The following is a 21579-nucleotide window of genomic DNA, read 5'->3' on the forward strand; positions in this document are numbered from 1 at the left end:
TGACTTGAAGAATTGTATGTTAATTTCTAGTAGTATACATTACTATGCCTGTGTTTCCAAGCACAGAAAAGGCATGGGTGACTTATACCTAAACTGAAAAAAAAAACCTGTTCTGCTATCAGGTGAATAGCCTATTGAGATATTTTAAATACCTTTCTTTTTCTTTCCCAGTATTCTCTTCTATTTTTTATACTTATATAACGAAAGGGAAGACAGTGCCCATGTGCATAATACACTATAGGCCAAAGTGACTTATCTCCTACAAAAGAACACTGGAAGTTGTATCTGTTCTCCTAAGAATTCTGTGTTTGCAACTGGGACAAGTGAGAACCAAGAGAGTTTCTGAAAAGGAGAGAATAAGATAAAATGCAGATGTAGGACCCAATTAAAGAAATCTGCCTGCCCAGGGTAGTGGTGGGAAGCATGTCTTTTATTTCCTTTTTCTTCCTAGTCAGCCAGTTTCTTGAGACTTTGCTTTTCATTTGCAAAATAGGAATAACAATACGTTCCTTAAAGGGTGAGTCAGGTGGCCTGGCGCAATCTTGATCTCCTGTAAGCACTTCACATCTGGACAATGAGGGCATGGGTCTTGGGCTTGGTGATTGTGCTGGCCATGATGGGGATAGTGGTGATGGTATTGAGGATACTGAAGGGACGACTTCTGTTAGCAGACTTGTTTACAGCCCACGTGAAAGGCTGTTTTGGGGCAGACAATAGCAGTTTTAGGAAGTAGGTGGGAAGGCTAGAAAAGAGCAAAGAATCTTCTGTTCTGAGAGGAATTAGCATAGGTTGCCCATTTGTACACCAGATTTGTGTGTGTTGAAGATGACCTGGGCATCCCAAACCGTATTACTGTGATAGATTATTTATTCCTAAAAATATCAAAATCAGAATATCCTAATGGTATAGGCAGTTACTGAAACTCGCCTTGAATACCTGTGTCAACGTTGAGCAGAACCTTATTTCAAGGGAACTTCCTGGAAAATCAGTCCCCTTCAGTTTTCAGGATGCTGAAGAGGCACAGGGTTGTGACTGCTTAGTCAACATAAGCTTCGGTTGTGGATGGAACTGGTTTGACTCACCACCCCTCCACTCTGTGGCTCTGTGATCTCAGATAAATTACTTCCCTGAGGTTTCCTAGTTTATAAAATTGGGACAGTAGTATCATCCCAATAGAATTGTGGTGAGAGTTATGTGACATAAGACATAAGAAGCACCAAGAGAGGTCCTGGCAAGTAATAGTTGCTCAAAGTGCAGAAATATATTCATGTATCTGATGAGTAGATGTGCATGCTTTATTTCTATGACAACTGTTTAGTGAGCAGAGTGGAGTGGTGCAGAGGAGGATGAAAGGGTCTTTCGACGTAACTACCCTGCTGTACGAGAGCACTTGCTAGACCTCATCTATGGGTTGTGGATAAAAATGGGCTTTCTTTAAAAAAAAAAAAAGGCTTTCTTGCAAGGTTTGGTCTCTATAATTCTTCCACTATAATGTTTGATGTTAGAGCAATTACCGTTGAGAAAAGTCTACCGTATAACTCACCTACTATTGAGGAGGCTATGGTGGACAATTTATAATTTACTAACATAAGGCCCACTGATAGGTACTTTCTAATGCTGCATAGTGTAAGCTTAATTCATTCTCTCCTCCTCATTAACTCTGATCTGCTGAAAGCCCTTCAGCAGACTCTAAAGGTAGGATAGGCACCCTGCAAAGGACTAGTTGGCCTCCAAGGGCTAGTTTTTCTTTTATTGCCAGCTCTTGGGCTCTCCATCTGAGTCATTGCATATCTGCAAGAAGATAAGCACTCCCTGCAGTGGTGCACGGTCCCCAAGAAGCACAGTTGCCTTTCACAACAGACTCTCTGGAAAGTATCGACTCTGTATTTCATGCCCCCTTTACTCATTCACTGTGACAGATTTATTCAGAAGCCTTTTTGGCTGGTATATGAATGTAGTGAAGGGTTCTAACATGCACATGGTGAATATACTCTTGGGAGTCCTAATTTGTATCCTCAAGGCAGCAGGAGTCAAAAGACACAAAGATGATATTGTAGGTTCAATGTAAGTTTCGCCGTTTAAAGGAGGGAGAGATGTGGTCTTGTAAAGCAGGTCATTTGTAGAGAAATCTGGTCATAAAAATGTAGAGAGTCAATTTTGACACCATCCTTTGTTCAGTTAAAGTCTGAAGTTCCTGAAACTTTGATCTTTGATAGCACCATTGCAGGATCCTTCTCCTATTAATTATCTTAAATTGTGTATTTTCATTGCATGAGCCATTTTCTTGTGTAATAGCTGGAAGCCTGATTTTTTTTTTTTTTTGCATTTTTTTGGAAAACCTGTAAAAAAATCTCATTTGAGTCCCATCCAAGAATATGATCATCTTTCACACCTTGAAGAGAAGTAATGCTAGAATTATGACACTTTAATGTCAATGTTCAATGTCTATCCTATTTCCATTTCTTGTTGCAATTTACAGCCATAAGAATTCTGTATATTTCCCCTTTGGTATTTGGCTCCTCCGTTGACTAACAAAAGCCAGAAAATTGTCAGTGGAGTTTTTGCTTCATAAAGGGTCTCTTTCTCACACTTCTGTGGAAATTTGAGTTAAATATCCAGCTGGAAAATACCATCTCAAGTTGATCTATATATTTTTTAATGCTGGAAATCCAAGTTTATTATAAGGAAAATACCCATGTCTTTGGGTAAGTAAATACTCAAAGCTAAGTGATATGTCATTTGTCTTTGACATATGAAAGTTGTTATCTTTCATCCATAAGTCATGAAAAAACATGAACAATATAAACTCCAGTATCACTCTTATAAGTTGATCTTAGATTCAGGCCCCTTGGTCACTTTAAAAAGCATCAGATATAATGAGATGCTTCTGATTTCCTTCCTAACCAATGCTGTTTTCCTTAATAACCAAAATATTTGTTATTTCTTATAATTAATGTCCATATCTGATTAAATATCATTTTCCAAACCGAACTTGGCTACAAAATCTAAACAACACAGATTAAATTATTATCATTTGAAGAATATTTTTCATTTTTATCAGCATCTCACTTGGTTAGATAGCACCATTATTTCTTGATTCTCAGACAGTAAGAAATCAATATTTTTTTCTGTGATTGGCTGTTGTCGAACACAGATGTAGATGTTTATTGTGGTAGTTTTCTTTTTTTCTGGAAAGCTGTTAATTCAAAGATGTATTTTATAATTAATGATATCTTAGAACTAAGAAAATTTTGGTATTATAAAAATTACCAGGCTACTGCTTTAATGTTCTGGTCAGGCTTGCAAATCCAGCATTCAGAGACTATTTATTTAGTTCCTTAGGGATTTTTGCCTGCAATTAGAATACATTGCCATAAGGTGGCAATAATGGTACCCTCTTATCTACCCTCCATGTTCCAGTCAGAGAGACAGAAAATGTAGTCTCCAGTGAACACTTTGATTTTTTTTCACTTCAAATTCCTTTTTCTATTATGTAAGTGATGCATCTCAATTTTTTCATTAAAAACAAAAGCATCACAATGACTGTCAGCATCCTCTGTGACCATCCCCCCCTCATGCTGTTTTCTTTTGTTTTCCCCAAAGGCAACCACAGATCACCATTTAAAATTGTCCTCTGGGATAGTTTCCTAATCATTCATAAATATATATACAAATCCACAGAAAATGGATAATACATAGTTGTGTGTGTGTTTTGATTACCATAAAGGGTACCGCATTCTTCTTTGAAAGTCTTTATAAAATCTGCCCATAAAGCGTCCTGGCCTGGGACATGTTTTTTCCCTTATAAATGCTAGGAAAAGGGAACAAGGAGATAATTCTTTAACATCATTTCATTTTAGTTAAAGCCATTGTTCTACTTAGGATTCCTATTGCTTCTTGAGGTAGTTCCATTAATTTATTGCCCTGGAAAATGATCTGTTCCTACTAGATTTTGAAATTAAACTGGTATAAAGCTGTACATGGTATTCTCTTATACATGAAAATAAATCTCTTTTATATATTTTTAATGCCAGTTGTGCTAAAGTTGATTTTTTTTTTTTTTTTTTTTTTTGAGTGTGTGTCATTTCTCCTCCCCACTCCATACCCACCCATGGTCATAATTGCCAAACGCTTTTCAGTTTTATTAATCCTATCATAAAACAGCTTTTTTTTTTTCCTCTTGATTTTTTTCCTTTATTGCCTCCAGTTACCTATCTATATTTCCACCTTAATTTCATTATTCCTTCTTTCTACATTTTTAGAACAACTTTATGGAAATGTAATTCACATACCATGTAGTTTACCCGCTTTTCAAAAATTCTGTGTTTTTTAGTATATTCACAAGGTTGTGAGGGTGTCACCACAATCAAATTTTAGGGTGTTTTAATCTTCCCCATATGGAATCCTTGACTAAGTAACAGTTATGCCCCATTTCCTCCCAAATCCCAAAGCTTTAGGTAACTATAATACTAGTCTATTCTTCGTCTATAAATTTGCCTGCTCTTGGATATTTCATATCAATGAAATCATACACTATGCAGCATTTTGTGTCTAGTTTCTTTAACTTAGCACAGTGTTTTCAAGGTTCATCCAAGTTGCAGCATTTATCAGTACTTAATTCCTTTTTATTGCTGAGTAATATCCCATTGTATGGATACACCACATTTATGAATTCATTCGTTAGTTGATGGACCTTTGGTTTATTTCCTCTTTGGGTTATTATGAATAATGTTGCTAGCAACATTCAATTAAAAGTTTTGTGTAGAAGTAGTTTTAATTTCTCTTGGCCACAGATCTAGGAATAGAGTCGCTGAGTTTTCAATGATAGCCACCCAAGTGAGTTTGAAGTGGTATCTCGTCTTGGTTTTGATTGACATTTCCCTAATGACTAATGATGTTGTACTTTTAATATGCTTATTGGCCACCTGTGTTTTGTCTTCGGAGAAATATCTAAGTACTTTTTCTTTTTTTAACTGGGTTATTTGTCTTTATTGTTAAGTTGGAGGGATTCTTTGTACAGTCTGTATGCAAGTCCCTTATCAGGTATATGATTCACAACTATTCTCTTCCATTTTGTGGACTGTCATTAAAAAAAAAATGTTGGACTATAGTTGATTTATAATGTTGTGTTAGTTTCAGATATGCAGCAGAGTGAATCTGTTATACGTGTACATATATCCTCCATAGATTGTCATTTCACGTTATTGGTAATATTGTTCTTAGCACAAAACTTAGATTTTGATGTAGTATATAACACACCTATTTTTCCTTTTGTGACTTGTGCTTTTGTTGTCATTATCTAACGCAAATTTATTCCTGTGCTTTCTTCTAAGAGCAGTATAGTTTTAGGTCTTACACTTAGGCGTATGATTCATTTTGAGTTACTTTTCATGTACGGCATGAGGTAGGTTTCCAACTTGATTCATTTGTATGTGGATATTCAGTTGTCTCAACTCAAATTTTCTTTGGCTTCTTTTAAAAATTCATTTCATTTTTATTTTATAGCTTCATGAGTATAAAGCATAAGACATTAATTTTCTGTCTCTCTTGTTCTCTAATAAATGCATTTAAAGCTATAATTTCCTTCTGTTTAGGAATCTAGGTACATCCCACAGATTTTATTGTTATTATTGATAATTTTTCTTCCTTTTCTATTAATTTTTTTCGGTTTTTGTTGCATTTTACTCCACGAAGGTAGCCTGTATTATTAATGTCACATGAAAAAAATCAATATAATTTTATCCAAAGTATATTTCTATTAAAAAATAACTATTAAGTTTTTTTCAACTCTATCCATGTACTACTTATTACATGCAAATGCTGTGTACTTGGTATGTGCTAATACATATTTGTGGGAAGACATATGTAGAGCAACCTAAATGTTAGAAGTGATTGCTTTCACAGTAATAACACTTACTAAGTACTTTTCTCTGCCCCAGCCACTCATATAAGTGCCTTGCCCAGTATGTACTCAGTCTTTGTAACAATCCTATGAGGCAGGAACGCTTTATTCCCACTTTATAGGTGAGAAAGTGAAGGTGTAGCAAGGTGGTGTCTCTTACCCAATGATTCATACCAAGAGAGAGCCAGAGGCGGGTTTTCAACCCAGCTAGTCTGGCCCCAAATGCCACTCTGATAATTACTACATTCTATCGCCTCCTAAGTGGTCACTTTCCCACATTTAATTGGTCTGATTTATAATTATTTCTGTAATTGCTTTGAACACAGTCAGTGGAGGAAATTCTTGGCCCTTTTCTTTCCGTTGTTAGTTAAATATTGTCATAAAGGCATATCTACATTTCACTACAACTCTGAACTGTGCTCTGGAGACACTGCATAGCTCACCCTTAAGTTTCAGAAGTTAGACATTCAGGAAGGAAGGCTAGTTCAGGACCTACTGGTTTTCATTTTTGTGTGTGTGTGACAAAAAGAAACTCACAAGAAATGCAGTGAAGCATCTCTCCTGGCTTATGCTGGAGACCACACAAGCTCAGAGAGCCAGTTTTTGAGATCAAGTGTGTACTCTGATAAAAAACCAAGTAGATTTTCATGGAATCTTTTCCTTGTGCTTCATTAGACATAGAGAAACCTGGTTTTTGGAGCTCTGATTGAAAATAATTTGTTATTGTTAGGGACATTTCCAAACCAAATGAGGGCTATTTTTCTCCCCCTATTGAAGATTGGAAAGCTACATCCTTGAATACTTATTGAATAAAAGTTCCCTTCTTTCTTTCATAAGGAGAATGGCTTTTGTATTTTTGTTCCCATCAGTGCAGTCTCTAAGCAGATTCCTTGCAAAAGAGCAATTTAATTTGTACTGCACAATCATTTTCTTGTGGAAAACTAATAATACACAAATTCCATTTTTCAGCATTGGGTTGTAGCTAAAGGCTTTTAAAAGTTTTATGTAGAATCTTCTTTCCTTTTTGTTTCTTCTTTTTTGATGATGATCAAGAGGGGAAATGATGTAAATGTTCACATGTTTTATGTACATGATTGATAAAGAAACCATCCCCTTAAGTTTTTATTGTTTCTTGCAAACCAAAAATGTAATCTAATACTCCTCATTCACCTCTCAAGGCCTTTCCTGCTTCCTCAAAGTAGATGTGAGATAAGAATGAAGCAGATGAAACTGCTTTTTCTTCCAGGGTATCTGTTTCTGACCAGGTGACATCCAGGGTGCTGCTGTGTGCCTTTTGCTAAGCCTGGGGAGCTGTCCCAGTTTGTAGGTGTCCACAGAAGTAGAGGATGGAGGTTTTCATGTTGTGAGGACTCTTTACATAGAGATAAAGTCATAATAATAATCATAGGTGACATTTAGTGAGCATCGTTTTTTTGTGTGGTGAACTGTGCCAGGCACTTGGTATATATTATCCAACAAGTAGATAGTTTTAGTACCTTTTACATGTGGAGAAAAACAGATGCAGACCTAGCAAGTAAGTTACCCTCTGCCCCCCAGCAGAAAGCTAGAGAGAATAGGGAGAACCCAATGAGTGTGACTCCAGAGTTGAGGGTTTTGACCATCATGAATGACTAGAAGGACAAGGAGCTTTAGCAGTGCTGTCCGTCCACATCCCGGTTTGTCAGGGAGCAGATAGCAAGAGGGATGTGCACACAGAGACTGTTTACTGGGTAGCAAATATCGAAGGAACACATTTTGTTTTCTCATCTGGTGCGAAATGCAACTGACGCTGCCTTCAAGGGTGAACTCTCTGTTACCCTGTGATTTGAATGTGTCTGCTGCCCTCTCACCTTTTCCTCCATCATCCTGCTTTACCATCACATGAAATCTGGTCCTCTGTCCATGTTGAATATAGGTTCTGCATTGTCCTTGTCCACCCTAAGCCCCAGGAATAGACATGTCCCTTGCTTCCTCCCTCCCTTTTCTTATATTCTTGTCACTTGTCCCCCTGAAATATTTCTCCTGCCCCCTTATCTCCTCCTGTCCCAACTGAGTCAGGAATTTTCAGAGGCTGCTTACATAGGGCTCCGTCACACCTGGGTGAGGGGAAGGCAGGCAGTGGACTGTCTCCCTCCTTTGACAGTCTGTGGGCGTTCTCTGCCTTGCAAGTGGTTTCAGCAGTTTCTAAGGACTGACCATTTGACAATAGAGGGGGGAAATGTACCTCTTCAGAGCCAGATGGCTTTCAATAAAGTTTTCTCGGTAAGGAGGGTGAGGGCCCCTAAGGAGGGGAGGGATGGCTCTTTGGAAGCAGAGGCGACAGAACACCACTAGTCTCTTACGTTTAAAGAGTGGATTTGAATGACACAGAGATAAGCCCTAAAGAAACAGATTGATTCTGAGCCCGCTTCTGCTCTGAGTTCTTGAAGTGGCTGTTCCTTGAAAGTAGATTTCACAAATTAATATGCTAAGCTTCTCCATCCACCTCTAATTCTAGGGAAAACTATTATTTCAAACATCAGAGTTATTATCTTTGAAGTTCCCTCCAGAGTTGGGGACAAGGCAGAAGGACAGAAATGAGTCCCACCTGAAGGTGCTTGGAAGCCGGCTGCCCCTTCCTCTTGGGAAGTCAGGGTTGCATCCTTAGCCAAGAGAATCACCACCTCCCCCCGTCTTTCATTCCCCCAGCCTTGTGCGTCTTGCAAATGGAGCAGCCTTATATCCCGCCTTTCCTTGGCCAGGGTCTCCCCCAGGACCTCACGGCAACGGGGACCTGACACGCCTGGCGGGAGAGAGAGGCCGTGCCTGCTTCGCTTGGCTCTTGGCTTCTGCCCTCTCCGCAGGTGCGGCCCTAATCCCCCTGGCCTAGATATCCGGCAGCCTCTAGGAACCCGGGCTCTGTGATGTAATGCTCTTTTTTCACACTCCCGGCTTAAATACAGATGGAAATTGTTGTCATGTGTTAGAAATGTCGCCTGTAATATAAAAGGCGCAAGCTTGGGCATCTTCGTTTCCTTCTCGCACCGTCAGCTGCTCCTGCCGCCAGCGCCTGCTTCCCTCGCAAAACCTCTCCATGGTCAGGTGGCCGAGGCGCCCCCAGCTCGCCTAGGAAGGGGTTCGGATCCCACCCCACCCCCTCAACCCCCGCCTCTCTTTACAGCCGCTGCAGAGCCGAGGACCAGCGTGGTGGGAGGCTCTTTCTGGCTCACAAAGGGAAGGATTAATCTTGGCGATTGGGCTGGGGTTTGCAGGCAAGTACAAGAGGTCCACGATCGCCCGCTCTTCGCCCCCGCCGCCCCCTGCCCACCTCTGGATTCGAACGCTCCACTGCGGGAGGAAGCCTGGGCACAGGCAGGCGTCGGCAGAGGCGCACCGTCGCCCGAGGTTTGCGCTTGGGTTGTGGGAACATCCATGGAGGTGAAGATGCCCTGTGTGGTGTGTGGACCAGGGAGGAGGGGCGGGGAGAAACCAGGCCAGCTTGGGAGGGCCAGATGGCTGCGGCTGCGTTCTAATTCACCGGACAGGCCCGTTTGGCCCGGCAGGGCGGGCGGGAGGGGGTGGGGGGAGAAAAAAAAAATCAGGGGTCAGTGGGTAGGGAGAGGCCGGGCTCTGGAGCAGATGCCTGGCGAACAATGGGGCTTTTGAAGGGGATGCTGGAGGAAGTGTGGCGCGCGCTTTGTATCGCCTCCTCCGCATTGCAGGTTGGAATCGGGCAGCTAAATTTTAATGAAGTGCATTCCAAAGTGTGCTCGTCAGCCTGGGCTTTCGAGAGGGGCTCGGCTGAATGGGAACCGGCGGTGGGAGGGGGAAGGGGGCGCCGAAATGAGTTCCTGATGGATGGTAAAGGAGGAGATGAAAGCCTGCTCAGTGTGGAGGGCAGGGGAAGGGACGGGGGAAAAATCAATAGGTCCCCGTGCATATTAATAGGCTCCAGCAGGTGTTGGGAAATGTATGTTACTGCATTGTTCCGGCGCCCAGGCTGGGGTAGGCGGGGAAGAGGGTGAGCTACTTCGCCCGGGCACTGGTGGGCAAATGTCTTTGCACTTTGGAGGGCTTTGCAAGCTCCCGGGGAAATGAAAGGAGGAAAGAGCTGCCATCCCTTCCTCCCGTTTTACCCATTTTTAAAAGTAAGAGAGTACCTGCAGGTGCAGGCGGCTTTTTAAGTTTCCTGGAAATTAACATGTGTGTATCAGAGCACTGTCTTATCTAGGTAAGATATGGATGTCTGTGGGCAACCAGAAAATAGCAATCAGAATCTAGAGTCTCTGGCTTGCTGAGTGCTTGGGAGCTGAAAGGCTCTTCTCGCTGTCTGGTTCTTCTAAGTGAGTGGGCCAAGCAAGGAAGGCTGGGAGGGTTTTAGAGAGGCATGAAGGCTGGCCCTTCCCCTTCCCAAGTCGTGAGTCTGTCTGACCTGAGTGCCAGGCAACAGTGGAGTGTGCATGGAAGCTGTCATGTTGTGGTGTTGAAACACAGACTTTTCCCTGGAACACAAAGGGAATGGATTTGTGCCTGAGCCAAATTATTTGAGGGTATGTGTAGCATATTTATAAGGATTAGGAGGTATGTAGTGTCCTTTTCTCTTTCCTAGAGTTTACCGAGCTCGTGCTTTGTCAGTTGAGAATCATTGAGGAGGCTACTTACTCATGAGCGTGTGCTGACCAAAAAAGCCTTGCTGATTTTTGTTGTGGTCTGTTTGTTTGTTTTACTATTCAGCTTGAATAAGTCTTCAGTGCTTTCAAAACGTTCAGACATGTTTGTTGGGGGAGCCAATAAAACTGGAAGCTTTTGCATGAGGTCATCGTGACTTTTTCATATTAAAAATATTTGAGAGTGGGTATGTATACAACACAGATGAACCCATGTATATGAACTCGGTAACCTCAATAATAACATACTGTCTTTCTGGTTCTGGGAAAATACATTTCTTTAGTTGAGAAAAAGCTTGTCTTTTATCACCTGTAAGACTATTACCTTCTAAAATTGGTGTTTTTGATAACTTTGCAAGCCCTCAAGTATTGATTGGATATGCCTGTAGGTTCTTTTCTTGATTTAACTTGCACTGGAACTTGTCAACAAGATGCAGCTCATCAGTTGCCCATGAATTTTAGTGCTGTTGAAAGCTTTAGCAGATTAATGGTATCAACAGGGTCTTGATTCCTCCATTTCTCAACTGAGCAAACAGAAGCAGTCTGCCCTGGCCTCCCAGTGTCTTTCCTTTTACGTTTTGGAGAAGGGGATGGGCCAGAGGGAAAAGCTCCCTGCTGAGGACACTGGTCTCTAATCCTGAAGCCCACCTCACCCCTCCTGGACCTCACCAAATGAAATACTAAATGTTACTGGTTTGCATCCCTATGTAGTTTTTTTCTTAGGCTATATTTCTGTGGCAGCATTATAAAAAAAACAAGTTTGGGTTTTGATATTTGAATTTGTTGTGCATGTAATAAAGATATGTGGGATCAGTTTGTTGTTCTTTTCACTTACTATAGCTCCTGAATGGATCTGTATTTCCTTTAGACTTGAGTCTTACCTGCTGGTTTGTGCTGAGCAAAAACATGGAGAGTTGTGTTTATCATGACACCTCCCACAGGGGAGTCCAGAGCCTCACTACCTTTTAAGTTAACTGTGGTCAGAGGAGCAGTTTGTGATGGAGCCTCTGGTGTGTTTCCTAGAGCTACCAATCATGGAACTTTGGTTCTCTGAAAACTTGCAGGTAACAATTTCATTAACAGAAAGGACCACCTCAAACCAGTGTATTTTTTCCGACAGCAGGACTGTTTTTGTAGTCAACAGCTGTAGCTCTTTGACATGCATAAGTGTGAAAACAGAAACGGTGCCCGTGCATTAAAGGCACCACAGAAGCCATGACAATAGCTGATGTTACTAAGACTCATGTAGCAGAGGCTTCTGATGAGGCACTCCTTCTCTCCCCCTTGTTTCCATTTTCTCATAGCATCTGGATGTGGGTAGAGGAGAGGAAAAAGAGGAGAGAGAGAGAGAGAGAATGAGACTCCCATATTCACAGAGGAGCCAATCTCCATGATTACGTGATACCAGTGATAGAAAAATTAAATTGTAATTTCTGTTTGATCCTCTCTTGTGTCACTTAAAGCAGGTGATGTAATACCAACAGAGATTGCTGATGTACTGATCCCAAGAAGTACATAGATCCATGATGCTGGCTGATTATAGAATTGCTGTAGGGAAAAGAATTTGGGAGATACCTATAACTAAAGGTAAAAGAATTTCTAAAAGGAAAAGTAAACACAGAGATGATAGTGTTAGAAAAAAGGAAATCACAGGAATCCCTCAGCTCCATCAAATACACAGCAAGTATTTTTTTTCCCCTTGTAACTATATTTTCATGGCAAAATCCAGTTAGTTTGGTGATCACCATTTTCATATCATGTTTGCTTCTTCTTTTGAAAATTGTTTTTATGTTGATAATCAGACCCCAAATATTTGACTGTAAGCACATCCCTTGCAGTCATACTGACACCCTCTGGCACCAGAAAAACTGTCAGAAAAAATTTGAGAAGTCTGGTGGGAAGAAAAGAGAGCAGTGCCAACCATTAATTCAGTAACTCTTCTGATGGCTGTGTCTGACAGCCGGTCGGCTCTGGGTGACTTTCAGAGCATTATAAACACTAAGTGCAAAGATCTTGCTGGCTTGGGTCTTGATGACAATTTTCGGCCCCTGGGGATCTCTGGCACAACTGATCAATTTAAGATGTTCACAGCCAGGAAAATTATGCCCAAACAGTACCTCTGAAAGAGTGTGGTATGCCGTTTTCACTGATAAACCTACTTGATATGTGGTGCCATGGTGATAAAAATGCCACACTGAACCCATTCACTTCCTCATAGTCTATTGAGTTGATGACTGAATGTGATCTAGATACCTGTTTTTGGTTTTTTTTTGATGCAGTTCTGGAGCTGCTGTTAATGATTTTTATTCTTTGTTCCAATGAGGGTGACATCTGTTAAAGTTTGAATCGACTATCAGACTTAACAGAATGGTAGAAATATTGCCTAGTATTTACTAAGATGTTTGAGAAGATTGTAAGCATGAGAGTAGAAGAGGTCTTAGAAATGAATTACTAGGCTGAAAGTTCTTGAATGAAAAGATTTTGAATGTGTTGACATTTACGTTTACCTAACCTGAAAGGACAGCAGAAAAGCATAGTGCACATAACTCTGCTTTGTGAGGCTCAGCATTTTTGTCCCTGGAGGGTTTTGCTATTCCTTTTTCTGTGTACGAGTTCTAAGCCCAACACTTAACCTATCACATGTGTTCAACAAGCAGTTGAATGAGTGGTTGCATCGAGAACGTAGACCAGTCACTGTGAAAAAGTTTGAGTTATTTCCTGGAGTGGAATTACTCAGCAAAACAGCAAAAAGCACAATTTTATCAAATGTTGTTTTAAAAATAGAAAAAGGAAACAACACTTTTTATCAAATTTAAAAACATATATTCTTTCCCACAAACCAGTTTTTCCTGTTGTTCTATTGGAAATTTAAAAATCATTTAGGTTTCTACTAATTGGTTAATTGATCTTAAATGCTGAGCTATTCTCTTAATTAGAGAATCTCCTTTTTCCATGACCTGTCCCACTATAGTTGACCTTGGGTCTGAATTATTGCACTGGGTATTCTTTGCCGCTATGAATATTAGATCAGTGGGAATCTACACATTTGACAATTACCATATGAAGTAACTTGCCTATGAGACAATAAATGCCATAATTTTCAAGTTGTGGAGCAGTGCCAAAGAGAGTTGCTTTAAAAATACACAATGATTGTGAGAGAGACCTGAAAGGGAGCAAAAATGTCTAAAACGTTTTAACTCCTTATTTGGAGGCTTAATACTCTAGTTTATGGAGGCCTTTGATATTTCTTTTTGAACTATTTCATTCATTGCTTATATTTTTACCTGGAGGTGGTCTCATATTAGAACCAATTTACTTTATAAATATTTAAGAGCCTACTATGTGCCAGACACTTCCTGAGTATTAGCACAGTGACCAAATCAGACAGTTTCCCTGCCCTCCTTGAGCTTGTATTAGAATCTGTATTAATTTAGTCCTAATAAGATCAGGGAATAGGGAATAAGGTTGAAATGATTAGTTAAAATGAAGTCTTTCAGCTGTGAGAAGCTTGTTCCTAAAAATGTCTGTGGTTGGTAAAACTGAGGTTTGCTTGATTCCTTGTACAATGAAACAATGCAGTATAAAATTACACAGGAGCCTTCTTTCTCTCCTCAGCTTCATTCCTCAAAAATAACTTATTTTAAAATATGTCTTTCAAATATAAAAAATATAGAAATTTGGTTTCCCTCCTTTTTTGCTTTAATATTTATATACACAACTTCTTTTCTTTTTTTTTTTAATTTCAAAGTAAATGGTTCAGTTCAGTTCAGTTCAGTCGCTCAGTCCTATCCGACTCTTTGTGACCCCATGAATTGCAGCACGCCAGGGCTCCCTGTCCATCACCAACTCCTGGAGTTCACTCGGACTCACGTCCATCAAGTCAGTGATGCCATCCAGCCATCTCATCCTCTGTCGTCCCCTTCTCCTCCTGCCCCCAATCCCTCCCAGCATCAGAGTCTTTTCCAATGAGTCAACTCTTCGCATGAGGTGGCCAAAGTACTGGAGTTTCAGCTTTAGCATCATTCTTGCCAAAGAAATCCCAGGGCTGATCTCCTTCTGAATGGACTGGTTGGATCTCCTTGCTGTCCAAGGGACTCTCAAGAGTCTTCTCCAACACCACAGTTCAAAAGCATCAATTCTTCGGCGCTCAGCTTTCTTCACAGTCCAACTCTCACATCCATACATGACCACTGGAAAAACCATAGCTTTGACTAGACGAACCTTTGTTGGCAAAGTAATGTCTCTGCTTTTGAATATGCTATCTAGGTTGGTCATAACTTTCCTTCCAAGGAGTAAGCGTCTTTTAATTTCATGACTGCAATCACCATCTGCAGTGATTTTGGAGCCCCCAAAAATAAAGTCTGACACTGTTTCCACTGTATCCCCATCTATTTCCCATGAAGTGATGGGACCGGATGCCATGATCTTCATTTTCTGAATGTTGAGTTTTAAGCCAACTTTTTCACTCTCCTCTTTCACCTTCATCAAGAGGCTTTTTAATTCCTCTTCACTTTCTGCCATAAGGGTGGTGTCATCTGCATATCTGAGGTTATTGATATTTCTCCCAGCAATCTTGATTCCAGCTTGTCTGTTTAGTTCATAACAAGTTTTTTCCCCTAGCTGAAATTGATATCTTAATATGATAAAGTAAGTATTCATACATAGTTCTTGATAATGACTATGTGGTATCCAAAGCATGACTTAAGGATTGGCATAATCTATTTAAATATTACCTGGGTAAAGAGATTTTAGATTGTTTCTGTTTGTCTTTTTTTTTTTTTCAGTATTGCTAATAGTGCTGTGATAACTGTCTTTACATACTAGTAACTTGGCTTTTATTATTGTTGTTATGATTGGCCAACCTTCCACATCAGTACCTGTATGCTTACTTCATTCTTTCTAATAACTGGAACCCATATTTATCAGATGACTATTTGCTAGGGCTGGTTCATTTTCTTCTCACAAAATCATTAAGATTTTCATTCAGCAAATATTTATTAAACAACCTTCATGTGCTAGAAACTGTTCTAGGTGCTTGGGATATTATTGACCAAAAGAGATAAAGATTCTTCTTGGGGTTTATGTTCTAGTCAGGGAAACAGACAATAAACAGTTAATGTACTCAAATAAGTAAATTATTTTGTATATTAGAAGGTGGTATGTGGGAGGGGAAGCAATGCAGAGTAACACTGTCAAGACTGTGGAAATGGGGCATGTTGTAATTTTAAACAGGGTTATCAGGGTAGACCTCTCTGGGAAAGTAGCATTTAAGCAGAAATTTGAAAGAGTGAACTGAGGGGCCATGTGTATATCTGGCTGAAGTACAGATGTCCTTTGGTGGAGGTGCAAAGGCCCTGAGACAGAAGTAGTACCTGCGTTGTGACAAGAGTGGCTGGAATAAAGAGAGCAGAGGCTAGAAATGTGGAAGGAGAGGTCAAATTGTAAGGGACAGCAGACAAGTCATGCCAGGCATTGTGGATCCTTTTAATTACTTGACTCCGAGTGCAGCGGTAGTCATTGCAGGGTCTTAATTGGGATAATGACATGTCTCAATTAACATAGGAGAAGTCTCACTTTGGTTAATGCATTAAAGATTTATGGAGGGGTGGAAGCAGGGAGCACAGCTAGGAATCTGTTATCGAAATCCTAGTGTAAGATGGTAGTGGTTAGACCAGAGTAGCAGTAGGAGTAAAGGTGGTATAAGTGGTTGGGTGATTTTGAAAGCATCCCCAAAGCAATTGCCTGATGGCTTAGATGAGGGATGTGAGAATGACTACAAGATTTTGTTTGTTTGTTTGTTTAAATGGAGCACCTTAAAAGATGGAGTTGCTCTTTACTGGATGGGGAGAGCTAGGGCTGTGTCAGAAAGTGAAAAGTGAAAATGTTAGTCTCTAAGTCGAGTCTGACCCTTTGCGACCCTGTGGACTGTAGTCTGTCACGCTGCTCTGTCCATGGTATTTTCCAGGCAAGAATACTGGAGTGGGTTGCCATTCCCTTTTCCAGTTAGATCTTCCCAACCCAGAGATTGAACCTGGGTCTCCTGCACTGCAGGCGGATTCTTAACGGTCTGGGCCCCACCAGGGAGGCCACGTGGCTGGGTCATCTCTTGTTGTAAGATCTGGAGTTTCATTTTGGACTTACTGAGTTTGAGATGTTTATTAGACATGGAAGTGGGCTGTCAGGAACTCAATGGGTGAATTCATGGAGAACATGGCTGTACCATCATCCCACAGTTGTGGAAAGGTAGAAACAGTGCTGAAAAAGAGCATCTTCCACATACACCTGGGCGCCCAACTGTGAATCCTAATGAAAGCTAAACTGAAGCTGGCCTGAGTTTCAGAGTGTGTGCATTTTAGGATTTGAAAGTACTTCCAAATTACTCTACCAAAAGGATTGTATGATTTACATTTCCATCAGTGTGTACAAGAGTATTTATTTCGCTTCATCTTTGCTGAAACTTAACATATTTTTTTAAAGTTTTGCAACTTCGACAGGCCAAAGACTTTTTATGGGCTTTTACTTTGAGCTCACATGTCTTCTGATCTCAGAAGCTCTGTCCAGCTCTGGAACACATAGGGCTGTTCCCTGTTCTGTGAAGGTTTGCACAGTGGTAATGCAGGTCATACTTGGTAGCTTGAGGACTAATTGCTTGAGGACTTAGCTCTCTGGAAGAGGATGCAACCTAGTCAGCATTGTTCAAGCAGCTAATTAAAGACTAATGGGGAGACAGCTAAGTAGCAGTTTTAAAGTACATCTCTTTTAAAAGGGGAAATGTTGAATTATATCCTCTTGAAAAAGAACAGTTCACTCTGACATTTGGACAACTTTTAATAGCGAGTGTTGAATTCAAATCATTGACATCACCAAGATAGTTAGAACTTTGAGCGAATTGCAGTCTGTTTATTTAAAGTTACGCCAAGTCAAATGAGCACCAAGTTAGAAGTTTTGTGACTTCCTTTTACTAATTAAATAAATAGTTTCTATGACACAGCTAAGTTCTAGATACTATGTTAGATCTAGAGGATGCAAAGATATATGAAACACAACCTTTATCCTCACAGAGGGTCCATTGGAGTTGGTGGGGGAAGACACATATACAACCAGACGTTCCAGTGTGCCATGGGCTATAAAAGAATTATGTAAAAGTTCTTGGGGAATAAAGACATTGGCCTGAATTTTGTCCAGAATTCAGGTCAGGGAATTTTCATGAAAGAAACATTGGTTATGGGTTTGAAGGACAGATGTAATGTATTAGAGACATGATGTATTAGAGGATGTATGTAGCCAGTTATACTAGAGGAGACATTGCAGAAAGAGGACCCAAGCATGTGCAAATCATGGCGTGAGAGGTTGGTATTTCTGGGAAGCATCAAGTCATTGGTTGCTGAATGTGCAGTCTTAAGAGCCATGAGGGACTGGTGAGGGGACAGACACAGAGGCCCTTGTATGTCCTGCCAAGGAGCCTGGAACTTCTCCTGAGGGCAGTGGGAGACTTAGAGTTTAGGGTGGGGAATAACATGGTCTTATTTGTATTTTTTGAAAGCCACTCTGGCAGACATCTAAGACAGGGTTCATCAAACTATGATCCTCAGGCCACTGCCTGTTTTTGTTAAAGATGTTTTAGTGGAACACAGTCCTGTGTTTATGTATTGTTTATGGCTGCTTTTGTGCTACAGTGGCATTGTTGAGTAGTTGAATCAGAGACTGTACGGCCTCCAAAGCCTGAGCTATTCACTATCTGGCCCTTTACAGAAAAAGTTTGTCAACCCTTAATTTATGGGATGAAATTAATGTGGGTGGTGAGGAGTAGAGTGGAAACAGAGAAGCTATGGCTAAAGTGAAAACTTAAGGCAAAGGAGGCCAGGGGGAGGCGAGACTCAGGAGGTATTCAGGGGAGAGAATTTAGTGAGTCATGGGATGGGAGGTGTAGAAAGAGGGAGGAGGCCAAGATTGTGTGCAGGGTCCTGGGAAGAGTGACCAGGCTGACCAGAAGGTCATAAGGGACATCTGAATGGAAATGTCCAGCTGAATGAGGAATAAATGAGCGTAAGTGTGATAGAAACGGGTGTTCAAAATGGTGAGTTTGAACCTGTGTTCAAAGTATCTTGTTATCATGTAAAAGTCCAGAACCATCTAATCCCACTGCCCCATCAAACATCATATTCTGGAAATGAGTCCTTTCTTTGACATTTTTGATCTTTCTTGACCAGTCAATGCTTGTCATTTGTGTGCCCTTCAGGAGGCCTTCTTTGCAGACTACAGGATGTCCGTGCTGACTCTCCCTTCTCTGATCCTTTTATGTGGATTCAGTGGAAACACTTTACTGCCTATGTGGTTCTTATATCAAATAATTGTTTCTTGTTTCCCTATCTAGATCGTAAGTTCAAGGATACACTCTGTGTCTCATGCATGTTTGTGTGTGTGCTAGGTCTACCGTGAAGTCTCAAATTAGGTGTATAAATGTTTGTTTCTAATTTACAGAACCCAATAGTCAAATGATGGGACAAAAGCATTCTTATCTTACCTCTAATATCATTCACTCAGTTGTTCAACAACAATTTATTGAGCACATTGTACATATATGCCACTCTGCTAGGTATCAGTTCAGTTCAGTCACTCATTCGTGTCCGACTCTTTGCGACCCCCATGGACTGCAGCACGCCAGGCCACCCTCTACATCACCAACTCCGGGAGTTTACTCAAACTCATGTCCATTGAGTTGGTGATGCCATCAAACCATCTCATCCTCTGTCATCCGCTTCTTCTCCCACCTTCAGTGTTTTCCAGCATCAGGGTCTTTTCAAATGAGTTAGTTCTTCGCATCAGGTGGCCTAAGTATTGGGGTTGCAGCTTCAGCATCAGTCTTTCCAATTAATATTCAGGACTGATTTCCTTTAGGATGGACTGGTTGTATCTCCTTGCAGTCCAAGGGACTCTCAGGAATCTTCTCCAACACCACAGTTCAAAAGCATCAGTTCTTTACCACTCAGTTTTCTTTATAGTCCAACTCTCACATCCATACATGACTACTGGAAAAACCATAGCTTTGAGTAGATGGACCTTTGTTTGCAAAGTAATGTCTCTGCTTTTTAATATGCTGTCTAGGTTGGTCATAACTTTTTTTCCAAGGAGGAAGAGTCTTTTAATTTCATGGCCACAATCACCATCTGCAGTGATTTTGGAGCCCCCAAAAATAAAGTCTGTCACTGCTTCCACTGTTTCCCCATCTGTTTGCCATGAAGTGGTGGGACCAGATGCCATGATCTTAGCTTTCTGAATGTTGAGTGTTAAGCCAACTTTTTCACTTTCCTGTTTCACTTTCATCAAGAGGCTCTTTAGTTCTGCTTCGCTTTCTGCCATAAGTGTGGTGTCATCTGCATATTTGAGGTTATTGATATTTCTCCCAGCAATCTTGATTCCAGCTTATGCTTCATCCAGTACTCCATTTCCTATAATGTACTCTGCATATAAGTTAAATAAGCAGGGTGACAATATACAGCCTTGATACACTTCTTTCCCATTTTGGAAACAGTCTGTGGTTCCATGTCCAGTTCTAACTGTTGCTTCATGACCTGCATACAGATTTCTCAGGAAGCAGGTCAGGTGGTCTGCTATTCCCGTCTCTTTCAGAATTTTCCACAGTTTATTGTGATCCACACAGTCAAAGGCTTTGGCGTAGTCAGTAAAGCAGAAGTAGACACTTTTCTGGAACTCTCTTGCTTTTTCTATGATCCAATGGATGTTGAAAATTTGATCTCTGGTTCCTCTGCCTTTTCTAAATCCAGCTTGAACATCTGGAATTTCACGGTTCATGTACTGTTGAAGCCTGGCTTGGAGAATTTTGACCATTACTTTGCTAGCGTGTGAGATGAGTGTGCAAATGTGCGGTAGTATGAGCATTCTTTGGCATTGCCTTTCTTTGGGATTGGAATAAAAACTGACCTTTTCCAGTCCTGTGGCCACTGCTGAGGTTTTCAAATTTGCTGGTATACTGAGTGCAGCACTTTCACAGCATCATCTTTTAGGATTTGAAATAGCTCAGCTGAAATTCCATCCCCTCCATTAGCTTTGTTCATAGTGATGCTTTCTAAGGCCCACTCAACTTCACATTCCAGGATGTCTGGCTCTAGGTGAGTGATCACACCATTGTGATTATCTGGGTCATGAAGATCTTTTTTGTACAGTTCTTCTGTGTATTCTTGCCACCTTTTCTTAATATCTTCTGCTTCTGTTAGGTCCATACCATTTCTGTCCTTTATTGTGCCCATCTTTGCATGAAATATTCCCTTGGTATCTCTAATTTCTTGAAGAGAACTCTAGTCTTTCCCATTCTACTGTTTTTCTCTATTTCTTTGCATTGATCACTGAAGAAGGCTTTCTTTTCTCTCCTTGGTAATCTTTGGAACTTGGCATTGAAATGGGTGTCTCTTTCCTTTTCTCCTTTGCCTTTTGCTTCTTTTCTTTTCATAGCTATTTGTTAGGCCTCCTTAGACAACCATTTTGCTTTTTTGCCTTTATTTTTCATGGGGATGGTCTTGATCACTGCCTCCTGTACAATGTCAGGAACCTCCAACCATAGTTCTTCAGGTACTCTATCAGATCTAATCCCTTGAATCTATTTCTCACTTCCACTGGATAATCATAAGGTATTTGATTTACGTCATGCCTGAATGGTCTAGTGGTTTTCCCTACTTTTGTCAATTTAAGTCTGAATTTGGCAATAAGGAGTTCATGATCTGAGCCACAGTCTGCTCCCAGTCTTGTTTTTACTAATTGTATAGAGCTTTTCCATCTTTGACTTCAAAGAATATAATCAATCTGATTTTGGTGTTAACCATATGGTGGTGTCCATGTGTAGAGTCTTCTCTTGTGTTGTTGGAAGAGGGTGTTTGCTATGACCAGTGCATTCTCTTGGCAAAACTCTATTAGCCTTTGCCCTGCTTCATTTTGTCCTCCATGGCCAAATTTGCCTGTTACTCGAGGTATTTCTTGACTTCCTACTTTTGCATTCCAGTCCCCTATAATGAAAAG

At 40.6% G+C, this 21579-nt stretch overlaps 1 protein-coding gene across 16 annotated transcripts in view; it reads left to right on the forward strand.

The window, feature by feature from the left end:
- The window catches only part of MAGI1 (membrane associated guanylate kinase, WW and PDZ domain containing 1), a 642924-nt gene that overhangs the window by 399674 nt on the left and 221671 nt on the right, over positions 1–21579 (forward strand). The window lies entirely within an intron of this gene.

Source organism: Bubalus bubalis, chromosome 21 (assembly GCF_019923935.1).
Source record: "Bubalus bubalis isolate 160015118507 breed Murrah chromosome 21, NDDB_SH_1, whole genome shotgun sequence".
Taxonomy (NCBI): domain Eukaryota; kingdom Metazoa; phylum Chordata; class Mammalia; order Artiodactyla; family Bovidae; genus Bubalus; species Bubalus bubalis.